The following is a 14,484-nucleotide window of genomic DNA, read 5'->3' as shown; positions in this document are numbered from 1 at the left end:
AAGCCCCGCCCATTCACATGACTCGCCCAATTCAGGGTTTCCCCCCAGAAAGTAGTTACTGTAGGGTGAGGTGCCTCAGAGGGTAAGCAGAGGGTAAGCAACTACAACCACAACATGCAACATGACCACAATATGCCAATTTTGTTAAATAGTACCACTGTGACTTTTTCACCTGTACATGGAGATCTGAGTCGGAGGTTTTATTGATTTTTTTCTCAGATGTTTGCAGAGGTGCTCATGAATTCAGTAGTGGTGCATCCTCTCCACAATTAATACCTGGGGGAAACAATGCAATTGGATCCCAGGTCAAGCTTCAGTAAAAATCCCCAACAGACCTGCTTGCTATACATCTTAATTGTCAACATCTTCTAATAAACATCATTAAACCTCTTTTAGTTATCTGGAAATTTAAGGCATCTAGGAACCTCTTATTCCCAGAGAAAGCCTTAACCTGTTTCTTTCATGTTTTCACTCAGCACACACGTTTAGAAAATTGATTTAGCATTTTATTGTTTTTCTTAGAGCATTGATTGTGTAACCTTGTTGATGTAGCAACCTAACAGAGCACAGAGAAGTGCCATAAACAGAAATTTAGTTGTACGTGTGTGTGTGTGTGTTCTTGTGCAGAAGCCAAGTTATATAAATAGAGTGTATCCAGATATTAAAATCAATGCCTTAACCAGATCTAAATTGTAAAATATATCAGAAACAAATGTACGGTATAAAAATCATATAGAAATATAGAGCCATGCAATTAAGTCACAGTTGACCCAATGACCCAATTAATTTAATCAATCAACAAACACGAGCCTGAGATAACAGTATTTCCTACCTGTGTTCAAAACAAAGGTGATCACTGACCTTTATAATGATAAGAATAAAAAAATGCATTTACATAATTTCAGAATATCTATAGAAGTCTATGCAATGCAATAAAACACAATTACTGTGCATTTTGTATGCAATGCATTTCTTTTACATTAGATATGTCCATCTGCATTCTCATAAATGCCTATTACATTCCTTCTCCATATGATTTGTGTCATGATTTTCACAAAATATGTTATGTATATTATTTTGTTAGCAACTGTAGTAAATATTTATTTTCTCAGAAATAACATTTTACACTTGAACATTTGAAAGTCCTGAGGGCAAGCGGCTACTGGGCTCGAGTCAGAGTTCATGGAGATATCTCATGATGTGCAAATGAATGTGGTGGCTGCTGATGCTTTGCTGATGTATTTTTGAGGCTAAATCTATAGCCCATAACTCACAGGTTTTATGGATCAATAAGCAACCAAGACACATTCAGCTGAATTATGTTTATGACTGTGGCAAGTTACTGTATAGATTAATTTATATGTATTATTTCTGATATGGCTGTTTTATAATTACAGTTGCTGCTATATTTGAATTAATTTAATTTAATTAATTAATTATTCCCAACGTAAATGGGATTTATTTTACTTAGTTTAGCACTTTGTGTTTTGTGTTGTGATGTATCAGCTGTTACTTGACATAACATTAAAAGTCTGTGTAGCTTGGTTTGCAAAGTTCCAAAGAGAATACTGCAGGGTTGTTTTTTTTAATGTTTTTTTTAAGTAGAATATTTGACTCTTGTACATGACTATACAAAAACAGAATTGAATATATCCAATTTTACAGGCAAATAGAGCAGACACAGTGCTAGCACATTATCTGAGTAAGCCACGCTCCCCCTTAAACCTTTTTCACTACACAGGCTGTGACAAGGTGAACGCTCTTGAAGTGGTCAAAGACTCTCAGGTGCCTTCTTTTGGCAGAATTGAATTGGCTCGTTTTTCTCTTGCTACACTTGGCAACACTTTTGCATAGCTTGTGGATTTTGTATTTAAAAAAAAAAAATTTGTAGTTCACACGATACGACCACAACGTTGTTGCTGAAATGCTTTATGGTAAATAATACTTTTATTTAAAGTGTTGTGCAAGTCTGTTTTGGAGGTTTGAAGAGATTGTTGCTTGTACAGAGCTGAAGATCTTTTTAACAATTTTACTGTGACAACTGTCTGTGTGTCTTTTACCCAGTAAATGCAGTTGATTGAGCTCAATTATTTCCCAAACTGTGAAGAAGGGTTACGCTAGCCACAGACTTTAGCAAACACACACTTGTTTGCAGTGGTTTATGATAACTGCGATTGAACTCGTCTAAGTAACGTTAGCTAGCTAGCTAGCTAGTATCTATCTCACTGAATGCCATTCACTCACCATGATGTTTGGCTAACTCATCAGACATTGGTGGCCATGAATTGGTCTTCTTCGTCTTGCAGGATACTCAGCTGGGAAAGATGTAATGAAATGCACATTCATTCTAATAGGCACACACAAAATTGAACTGGCTATTTATCTTATCTAGGTATGGTATTATTATCAACTTCTGAGGTTAGATCTCCAGATAGAAATCTGTGTAATTTGATAGCAATTGATTATATGATTAAGAAATTACTTGTGTCATTTAGTTGAAGTAAATGCCTTGGCATTTTATAATCATTATTTATCTTGGACAGGTGTAGCTAGACACATGTACATTCAGATATGTATTGTCACTGTTGACTTAAAAAAAGAAGAAACCCTTATTGATGGATTAATGTAACAATCGTTGCAGCCCTTCTCTCCACAAACCACACAATCCTCTGTTCTCGGAAGCACACAGGTTTTATTGCGCTGGGTTTGAGGCTGTAAATGACACCCCAACATAACAGCCGAAGAAGTTCGCAAACAAGGACTAAGGGTATGCAGCGACTACTTTGAAGGCACCGACTACCGACCATCTGAAGCCTGGAGCTGTACCCACCGTTTTTCCATCGTTGGTCGAACCGCTCGAGGTAGGTACTATGCGGGCTGGCTAACGCTATCGCGTCTGTCTGTGATACATAGGATGTCTACCACCAGTTGCTGTTTGTCCTGGGAATAGCCTGTGGTTCCTCAATCTCGGCCTGCTCCTGACTCACTCTTGCACGATCAGCCTGTAAATTAGCCAGCTCTTCTTCTGTGTATTCCAGCTTGAATCGATAGGGCACAACTAGGGCTGCCCCCTAATAGTCGACCAAACCGTTAGTCGATGAGAAGAGTCTTAGCCGACCAAGTTTTCATTGGTCGGTTAGTCGCAGTTAAAAAAATAATAATAATAATAATAATAAAACCCCTCAAACTGTATTTGGGAGCTGCGCCTTGTCGTAGAAAAGTTATTAGACTATGTCGGGCAGGAAATCAACATGAAACGAATCATACACCGTAACATTGCTGCCTTTAAATCTATTAATGTTACATTTTTGTTTGCATTCTGACCTCAGAAAAAAATTGAAAGTTTTCATTCCATGTTGAGGCTACTTCTTCGTAGGTCTGTTTATTTTTGCACTGATATTTCTCTTTTAAGTGTTTCAGTTTGCTGTACTATATTTTAAAAAGAAACGAAAATATTTTTTCAATTTAGTTTTTAAACAAAAGGCTGTTTTTATAAGTTATTGTGTTGGTGTTACAAGTTCATAAGTTGTGTGATGTTATACTGTGTTGAAATAAATTAACTAAATGTTCAGTCTCCTTGCTGGTTGTTCCGACACATTCAGAATCATTAGCTTTCGTGCGTGCTCTTGTAAAATTTATGTTTTAAAGGCTCATTATTACGGTTTCTCTGTAATGTAGCACAGTGTTAACAATGTTACTTATAACCTTCTTTCTCAGCCCTGGAACTCAAACCATTTTCTGATGCCCCAAAAAATATATATTTCAATAATTCAATTAATATCATAAACGTGCAACGACTAGTTGACTAATGGCTTGAACTAACGACTACTAGTCGACTAGGAAAATCTTTGGTCAGGAGCAGCGCTAGGCACAACAATCCCATGATCAAAAACAAAATCTCCTTCGTCCTCAGACATTTTTGGTTTTGCTAGCTAGTAGTCATACAATACTATTTCTACGACCAATCTAATGTTATTGTCTGCAGGTACACCCACATCAGAAGTCGCGCAATGATATGCATCCTCAAGTTCGACACTAAACTGCCTGGGTCTACTTCCTGCATTTGTAAAGGAAAACAACAAAACAGCGTAAAATATTAACATAATGAAATATGCAGGGCAACACATTCATTAGAAGGATAATATCAGTCATGAGAAGCAGAAAGTTATAAAGTGTAATTCCCCTTTAAAAATGGGAAAAGTCACAGAATTACCAAAGAAAGGCAAAAATCTGTGACCTCGACTTCACTGACACCCAGTTGAAATTATTACTATTTTGGAATAAATAGGTAAAAGACAACCTAGAACCTCCCAGAGAACATATCCATTCCACTGCAACAACATTACACATCTCACATCTTGACCATTTCAATGGACATCCGCAACCACATCTGGAATACCATTGTCTGCATTTTGTCTTGTGTTGTATCTAGTACTGGCTACGCTCATACGACACACCAGCAGACATTTCCCCACGTCCAAGGAAGATATTCAATGCACTGAACAGTCCCATTCCCTGATTGCATAATCAGCTGTAGCTGTAGTGAATAAGACGTTAATTTCATGCAGAATGCAAATGCCCCAGCATACCCTTGTCAGACTGCAATTTGTGCTACGAGTTTTATGTACATACATCTGGCCCTTGGAGTATTGTGTGCAGTTCTGGGTAGCATATTACAAGAAACATATTGAGGCTGTAGAAGAAGTTCAAAAAAGGGCAACTAAATTGGTTACAGGTATAATAGATAAAATGTTATGAGGAAAAACTTCAGACACTTAGGACTTTATTTTAACAATCTAAGCACATGGTCCAAAGTGCGACGTGCAAGTGCATTCAAGGTGTGGCCTGACCACCTTTTGCTAGTTTAATGGGGGATAGTTTAAGCACAAAGTAAGGCACAAGGTTCAAAGGGACTTTGTGGTTTAATTAATTAATCGGTGTGTCTTGGGTATAACATACAAAAAACCAGAGTGTCATGATCCATTCCCTTTAAAGCCACTTGCACTTTCAGGCGCCATTGTGGACAAAAAATAGTTGTTTGAAAAAATGCGAGAGGATACAAACCTTTTTTTGTGTGAAAGAGATCTAGTTAGCCAGTGAGAGCAATTGAAAACCTATGAGAGAGATTTAAACCCTGCTAGAGAGGTACAGCATGCATTTTCCAGTGGACAGCGAGGGTGACTGAAAGTGGCTTGTGAGGGAGGTCCAATGGATAGCACGCATTTATGATGTGTAGTAGCCAGTTAGGCTAAATGCATACTTGCATCATACTCCTGCACCAGTAAATGTTGCATGGGAGTGGGGATATGTTACACTGTAAACAACCAGGAAGTGGTAGCTGCTCTTACCTAGTTACACATGAAGTATGATAACGCAGAAAACTGTTGAGTTGCCTTATCGAAAATTGGACATTACTATACATTTGTAATATAATTTTATAAAAGGGATTAACAAAGTGAACTACAAGAGATTCTTCAGGTTGAGTTCTGTCAGTAGAATGAGGGGGCATAGGTGGAAATTAGCAAAAGGAAAATACGGCACAGATGTTAGGAAGTATTTCTCCACACAGAGGGTAGTCGCTGAGTGAAATAGCTTGCCAGGTCACGTAGTAGAGGCAGAAAATCTGGGAGTTTTCAAGACCAGGCCTGATACAGTGCTAGATCCTATCTAGTTTGTAGGTAAACAGTGAGCACTAGGTACCTTTTAGGGCTAGGAAAATGGCAGGCATTGTTGGGCTGATTGACCTGTTGTCATCATTATGTTATGTTAAATTATTGTGTACCATGTTGTATTTTGTGCCTTCTCTTGCTTTGTAGAACAAATTTGTCACAATAGAGGAACATTGTGGATGCTGGAGCATCAGAAAGATTGGATGAATTAACCACTTAGCGCAAACCCCCTAGTGGTCGGCACGCCGGCATGCCTAGATTGTTCAACTCAGACATTCAGTGCTACTGCAACCAAAGTATGAGTTGAAACAGAAACACTTTGTGTTAGTTTCATTAGTTGATGATACACTGCAATTCTGCAGAATACGGAGTTTCACAGTGCTACCATTATTGCTCTGGTCTTTTATATAACAAGCACCCTCTGCAGTCTCATCTGCAACTACACCCCCCACCCATGACATAATGGACAATATTGTCTATCCAGGCATTCATCAAAATATTCTTTCACCGCTCAAAAATCGTATTCCATCATAGCAACAAGATAAACCAAACAATAGCCCTAAGATATTCCAATACAGCAGTGAAAACGCTGCTCACTGAATAACGAAATAAACGAGAAAAGGTTTTCAAAAATTATACCATGTCATTCTACAGTCAATATCTGGGACTAAATATTGAATAAATATACAATCTTACCATTGGTTTTACGTGTAGAGATGTCCCTTTTGAGACTGAGTTGTCATACAGTATACTGTTTTGGATGATTTGTTTGTGAAATATATGTCCATTTGTGATGGCTGGGTACCTTCCAAAATAGCTGTGTGTAACACCACACGTTGTTTATGGTGTTGTCGCTCTTTTTAGAACAGTCTGGCTTGATCAACAATTAATCGATCAAATAGGTGACAGAATACGCTTTCTAACGATGTATAACATGTCTAATTTTGTTTTTGGAATATCGTTTCATAGCTCAGCATAACCGAAAGTTTTCTCATTATTGCATTAATTTACGCATTCACACTGTGGTAGCAGTAAAAGACACATTTGAAAGTGCAAATACATAAGGACTCATACATTTTGTAGGAAGGAACTTGACAACAAAGTATAAAAATATCCTTTCTGGAGGAATATCCTTTCTGTAGATATTGACCAGCATTTCCATACAGTCATGTAAATTCCATGCATGAGCCAATTTTTCTTATTAAGACTTTGATGTGACACAAACTTTGAATGAGAACATTGTGTTCACATGGTAAGATTAAGAAAACACAGGGCCAAATTACTTGAAAGAATTTAGGAAACATTGTGTAGCATTGCTGTGGACAGATTATTTAATGTGTGTGAGTTAAGTTAGCAATATTGTTTCATGTAACTTGGCACATTTGATATCAGTACTTTTAATGGCAGGTGTAGATTTGAAGTAATCTAGTGGTTTGTATGTGTTAGTAACTTGCCATTTTTGTACGTTGAAAACCTGGTTTTGATCTGATATCATATTTTTAGGGGTCCAAGCAGCAAAGCTGGTGGAACCCTATTGTATCTGTTAGGATTATTATTATTATTATTATTATTATTATTATTCTCCACTAAAAGTGTCTGAGGCTCAGCAAACATAAGTCCTAGAGCAACCAAATTTGGTAGGTGGGTTCCTATGGCCCCCCACTACTACAAATCACATGTTGGCCTGATGGTGGCGTTATAATAAGTCATATCAACACAAAACTTCATTGATCGATGCATCTGAATGTGCTCTACAACTTTGCTATTGGGACCACCTATGTCCGCAATATTGTTTGCCCGCCATTTTGACATTTTTATTAGTTGCGGCGCAGAAGAGCTGCAGCTCCACATCCAAAGTGTTACAACATCTAGTAAACTCCTTTACGGCAAGCAGCTAGATGCATGGCGATGCAACTAAGTAATCCGTCACCTTCGGGTCTAGTTTTTATCAGTGAGGGGAGGGTTTGAACTTCATAATGAACAATATTATCCATCTGGGCATTCATATGCCAATACAGCAGTGAAAACACTGCTCACTGAGTAACGAAATAAACTATATTACATTACATTTATTTGGCAGACGCTTTTATCCAAAGCGACGTACAAAAAGTGCATTTCATGGTCATGGAAAACTACAAAACACAGGTTCAATAACATACAAAAACTTATTTTGTACTATTTCTAGCCAAGAACACAGTTTAGTTCACACAGTGAACATTATTCTGACCTCTGCAAAGCCAACTAGGCAGAAGAACAAGCTACAGTATTAGGACAAATACAAATTACAAAAAGGGATGGAATGGGGTAATATGTAACGAGTGCCATAAGGGTGGGGGGGGGGGTGGATTTAGAATGAAATAATGGAATAGAATAGAATGAAATGAATGGATTTAGAATGAAATAAAATCCACCCCCCCCCCCCCCCCCACCCTCATGATTATATATACCCCCAGACTATACCTGGACTAACTTCCACCACTCTGGTGGTAGTTAGTCCAGGTATAGTCTGAAGAGACGGCGGAAGATGGGTAGTGAGGGAGAGGTTCGAAGAGGGACAGGGAGTTTGTTCCACCACTGGGGAGCTAGGGTGGAGAAGTTCTTTGATCCCTTTGCTCGGGTGGGAGGGGGTACAAGGCGCCCTGCTGCTGCAGAGCGGAGTGGTCGAGCAGGCGTATAGGATCGAATCATGTCCTGCAAGTAGATAGGGGCTGTCCTGTTGACTGCAGTGTAGGCAAGGGTCAGGGCTTTGAACCGGATCCTGGCAGCGACCGGTAGCCAGTGGAGTGATCACAGCAAAGGAGTGACGTGGGAGAATTTGGGAAGGTTGTAGGTGAGTCGGGCAGCGGCATCTTGAATCATCTGTAGTGGCTGTATGGCACAAGCTGGCAGGCTTGCAAGGAAAGAGTTGCAGTATTCAAGGCGGGAGGTCACCGTAGCCTGAACGAGCAGCTGGGTAGAGTGCGTAGTCAGGTATGGTCGATTCCTTTTGATGTTGTACAGAAGGAATCTGCAGGACTGTAATGTTGCCTTGATATGCTCCTTGAGGTCCAGTTAGTCATCCAGGACCACCCCCAGGCTCTTAGCAGAGTGAGAGGCAGTCACTGTGATGCCATCAACCGTGATTGAGAGCTCAAGTAGTAAGGAGGTCTTGTATAGGAAGAAGAGCAGCTCAGTTTTGTTGAGGTTGAGCTTCAGATGGTGTGCTAATATCGATTGTGCAAGGACATCAGTTTTAGAATCCTAGCCACGCCACTACACGCCAGGCATGAGCTATTTATTACGAATATGATTGAAAAACATACAGTCTACCTGATAGGTTACTTCTAACACAACCAGACGCAGAGAGCCTAGCCTATAATTTTGAGATGCAATAGTTCGAATCGTTCGTAGTGTGGGAATTTACAAACGCGCATATTGCTGGATATTCCTACAAACACACAGATACGTTGCAATACAGTACACATATTTACCAATATGATCATAAGAAATATACTTACGCATGAAGTTGATCCTCAGCTGGATCAGTTCGCTGTTCGAAATGACACCGCTCTTCATCAGTGGCGGCTTCCGGACGGACCATTTTCCAAAATTAAATGAAACGTTCACCTCAAAAGAAGTGAATTAGGCTACACTTTCTACATTCTATCCCGCTTTTTGCAGACTTGGCATTTCTCACATGGATCTCGCATCGCCCCTCCTTTAGTCTCCTTCTATGGAGAGTAGTTATAATGTCGTTAACATGTGAATGCGATTTGGGCAGACTTCCTGCTGAGCGAAATTCACATAGTAATGAGTAAAGTTTAACGAAGCATACATGGTCTAATTAATCAAATTTAAAACTTTTAAAACAATTCATATTATTTGCCAATGGGCAAATAATATTTTATGCCAATACAGCTAGCCTACAATTGTAGGTACTTGATTTTAGAAAGCACACAAGGTAATGGAAAATGTAAGGTTAAGGTAGTAGCTCTGGCCAACAGAAGCCTACATAGAGTAATGTAGTACACACACGCAGGCACACACAAACACTCAAAATGTTGTCTAGTGGTTGTACATAGTATAAGTAGACTGAAGGAAGAAATAGTTGGATTTAGTCAATGAATACAATTTTTGGATTTTCTTAATGAAATTGTAGACATGTTGCATGCGATGAAGTAGCCTATATTTGACGTTTGCAGCGTAATGACTTAGTCCTACTGTTCTTTCTTAATAACATTGCGTGCAGCCACTGTCCAACGTTTTTGTTTCAGTTGTGTGGTTACAGCACCAACCCAGAACGACTGCGACATACCTGCCGTGAAGAAGTTAGTATCTTGCCGCAGTTTCTGTACGACCAGTAACGTTACCTACCGGACCGAAGTGCAACGCAGAATTTAGTGCTCATTAATTTCACTGTCTGCAGTAGTAATACAGTCAGTCTGTAGTGTCTTAAGCAAGGTATAGCGAATGTGAAACTCGTGTTAAAATTGCGAAAACAGAACTGTGTAACATGAGGATGTATTGTATGTGTATTTCAAGAAATGTTAAATAGTTTCCTGCAGAGATTATACAGATGCAAAAGCAAAAGTGTTGATGTTTTATTTTGAGTTACCCAGCAAGGCTGTCTAATGAGTGAAATAAAGGTTTTCATGAGTCCGAACTGTGCTCGACCTCGCCCGTCAGTCATGCAAAAATGTCGCCAGCAGATGCTCTACTTGGTCAGCTAACAGAGAGGGAGATATCGAAAATGTGGCTGTTTTAAACGAGTGCACTAATATGTATGTAATTTTGCATGTGCATTCGATGTATTGATTGGTTGATGCACCTGAAATGCCCAATGGGGAGACATATCATTTGTGGGCTTGGAGCATTTATGATGTAATCATGCAGGAAAAAACGAAGGAGAAAATGCAAAATCCCCTAAGTTTGGAGCTTCATTGTGTGGACATGTGAAGGTGTTTGTGAATTCTGTCTGTTGAAATGGAGTCAGAAGGTACAGAACAGAATGTATTTAAGGGCTGAGAGTCTGTGGTCAATGCGGCTATTTCTGTAGGGAACCCTGAAAAGTGGCAAAGTCTCGGTGCTGTATAGGTATGGGGCATCAAGGCATAACTTGGCGGGATGACATACCTGCCATCACAATATTTACTGAACCAGAGAATGAGTCCAATGAGTCTGACAGAAAAGAACCACTTAACATAGCTATACCCCAGACAGAGTTAAAGGACCTTACCCAGTTCATAGCAGAACTCACCGTTAATTTAATAACTTGCTGTTAACCAAAAAAAGTGTCCAGGCATAGGTGGACATGAATATAAACTTGTAGAAGACATATTTTATATCACAATCCTTCCAATGGTTGGAACAAAATATTGTTTTCTTTGCTGAGATTAAAAATGGAATAAAGCTGTCAACAAATAAAAAAACTAATTTAGGGCCACTAGTACTCCGTGGGGTCTTTCCTTTCCTAATCTCAGTGCCCTCTCTCAGAGGTCCTTGTCCAAAATTCCTACTATGGCTGTCAAACCTGAGGTGCGGGTTGAGTTGACTTTGGTGGATCAATGTGAAAATTTTGTTTCCTTAAGGCCAGTATCAAAGAACTAAAGGGAAGCTTTCTCATCTGTCCTTATAGACCCAGCCCGAAGCTTGTGGAGAGAGGAACAAAATACACAGCTGGGATAAATTCAAGAATGTTTTTCTAGCCGCGTTTTACCCGACTGGTTTCCCGAGAGAAGCAGAAGTATGGGTAGGAGCTATGGTGCACTTATGTTTTCATGCTTTATGTTTAAACCCAATATCTTGAACTTGTCCATCACATTTTAAACAACTGTAATCCAACTGTAAGCTGCATAAGGGGTACAGTTAAAACCATAGAAGAACTAGTCAAACTGGACCTGTGATGGAAAAAGCACAAGAAAAGCCACAGGAAAAACTAAGTACTAAAGTACTAAACCCCAGATGTCGGTATTGTACAATGGCGCAATCAAGACCACATGCAAGACTTCATCTGTGTCCTAGTGGTGCTAATCGAGATGAGTGGTTGGTGTGGAATAGCAGCACATATTCCCAGGTTCAAGAACAGTTGGAGTAGAAGTTAGTCAGGCCACAAGACCAAGTCAAGCCATTTCAGGATCAACCATTTATGCTGGCAGACTGGAAATCTCCAGTGCCCATAGAAAAGTCCAAATCCTGTATCATTGACATGGGATCTTATGAATATGGAGTTTGCCTTTCCTCTCATTCTTGGACTTGACTTTTTAACCAAAATGGCAATGCAGATTAATTTGGAAGAATGGACCTATGGCATAATGCTGAACATGAATGCCCATGTTCCTTTCCTCCACAGAATACCCAAAAGATTGTTTGGGGTCAAGACCAACTACGACTAACTCCAATTCAATGAGTAAGAAGAAAAAAGGAAGGTCTCTCGAATTTGATGAAAAAGACACCATTCCTGTAAATGGTAGTCACAGTATTGGCAGATGGCTATGATGGAAGACAGCAAGGGTAAGACAGCAGTGACCACACCCTTTAGCCTTTTCCAGTTAAAGATTATGCCCCTGGGCCTTAAAATGTCAGCACATCCTTCCAGTTGATTTGTAAAAATTGTTGTTCTTTTTTTTGGTCAGTTTCATAAAAATAAATGGCCTCATGATCCGCTCCTAGAAACCACCCAGCACAGGAAAGACACAAGGTTGTATTCTCAAAACTGCAAGCTGCTCATTTGTTTCTCAATATGAAGAAAGTATCACTTATTTCAAAGGCAATTAACATTTCTTAGCCTCACTGTGTCAAAATAAGGAGTGGAAACTGATGCAGAGGAAACCAATGGTATAGCAAATTACCCCACTCCTCATGATCTCAAATATGTACAAAGGCTTTTAGACTTATTGGACTGGTACCACAAATTTATTCCTCATTGCAGACCCTCTAAACCATCTGAAAAAGAAAGGAGTGGTGTGGGACTAAAGTGAAGAATGTTAAGCAAGCTTTGAACATTTGAATACAGCATTACAAAGTTCCTTCTGATCACCTTCTGGACTTTCATTATCATTTCAAGTCTATACCGATGCACGTGATGGGGGTCTTGGAGCTATACTGACACGCTATTCTGACACAGATACAGGAGGATACAGAAGGATGAATTATTCTACCTAAGAGAACAAGTACTTAGCGGTGGTTGGGCGGTAGAAAAATGAAGAGTTTGATATCTTCACCAACTATAGACCTGCCTAAACTGCCCAAAGTTCTCTTCCTGTCTCACTCATCGTATGGTGAGGTTACAGTGAGGCTTCAGGTCAGAGTCTACTCTCAGCATATTACCAGAAGCACCTTCTCATGGCCCGCAAAAAGGGAGGAATGTGCCACTAACTTGCCCACAATTGAGATATACTACATGCACATGATATAAATGAAGCTATAAGTGAGATGCAGAAGGAGGTAGAGACATCACAGAGCACAACTGATCATATCTGCTTTGAGGTGCTCCAAGAGGCATTCTACAGGAAGACACAGATCAAAAACTAAGGTGTCTATTATCTACTGATGTTTCCAGAAGTCCTTGTTGATTTCCTTTCAAACCTACGTCCATGACAACCCAGTGGCTGACCACCTGGGATGATCAAATACTCTCCTCTGGTGGCTAACGGTCAGACATGATGTATGGGAATAGGTGAAATGTTGCAAGGTGTGCCAACAGTACAAATCTGACAACCAGAAGCCAGCCAGTAAACTCCAGACAACAACAACTGAAGAGGCTGGGACCATCCTGGGATTTGACTTTAGGGTGTCATCCCAATGTTCTGGGTAGCGCATTTTTCTAAGGAACTTTTCAGATGAGTAAGAGACCTGGATTAAATCCCCCCTCGGGCTGAAGCAAACCTCTAACTCATTACGCTGGCTAACTATAAATAAAACATTTAAACTATTGCTTTTGCATCTCTAAAATCTTTGCGGGAAACTGATTTATATTTCTGAAATCCAAATACAATACACCCACAATTTAGACAGTTCCGCTTTCGGCATTTTCACTGAGTTTAACAATAACTACCTTGCTAATATGATGACAGGCTGAGTGTATAACCTTAGTAAAATTAAGCTCCAAAATCTGTGTTGCGATTTGGTCTGGTAGGTAACATTACCAGTCGTATAGTAACTGTCGCAAGATAATGACTTTTTCATGCCAGGTATATTTTCAAGTAAAAAATGGTTCACATTCACCACTGCACATGTACTGATAACTACTTTTTAACTAAGCTTCTGTAGCTACCCTACAACACCACATTTCTAAATTAATGTTAGCTACCCCTTATAGATCCTCTACCAACATATAAACAATTAGTAAGTCTGTTGTGTACAATAGCCCATTAAAAACACTTCCATTTAAAAATATGATATACACTTTCATTTATTTGTCATTCATGGTAAAGGAAAAATGATTAAATGATTTCAGAATGTAGGCCATGTGTGTTTGCATGCATTTATGTTTATGCATGTCTCTCATTGCCTACATTTATATATGAATTAATATTATCACTTACAACAAACACAGTACAAAAACAAATGCGATCTCATGAAAATAAAAAATACCAAGTTATTCGTACATACAAAGCACTGTCTAAAAGTCATTAATTCAAACTGGCAAAATCTAGGCCTCCCATTAAAAGTACTGATATCAAAATCAGAACTAGTTACAAGAAACAATTTTGGCCTGACACAAATTAAACAAGCTGTATTCCAAATGTTTCCTGAATTGATTAAAGTAACCTGGAGCATAGTATGATGAACATGGATGTTAGAGTAGGGGTTACAAGACTCCAGAAGGCTAAGTATT

The sequence above is a fragment of the Anguilla anguilla genome, chromosome 13, assembly GCF_013347855.1.
Source record: "Anguilla anguilla isolate fAngAng1 chromosome 13, fAngAng1.pri, whole genome shotgun sequence".
NCBI lineage: Eukaryota > Metazoa > Chordata > Actinopteri > Anguilliformes > Anguillidae > Anguilla > Anguilla anguilla.
Note: the sequence above shows the minus strand (reverse complement) of the source record.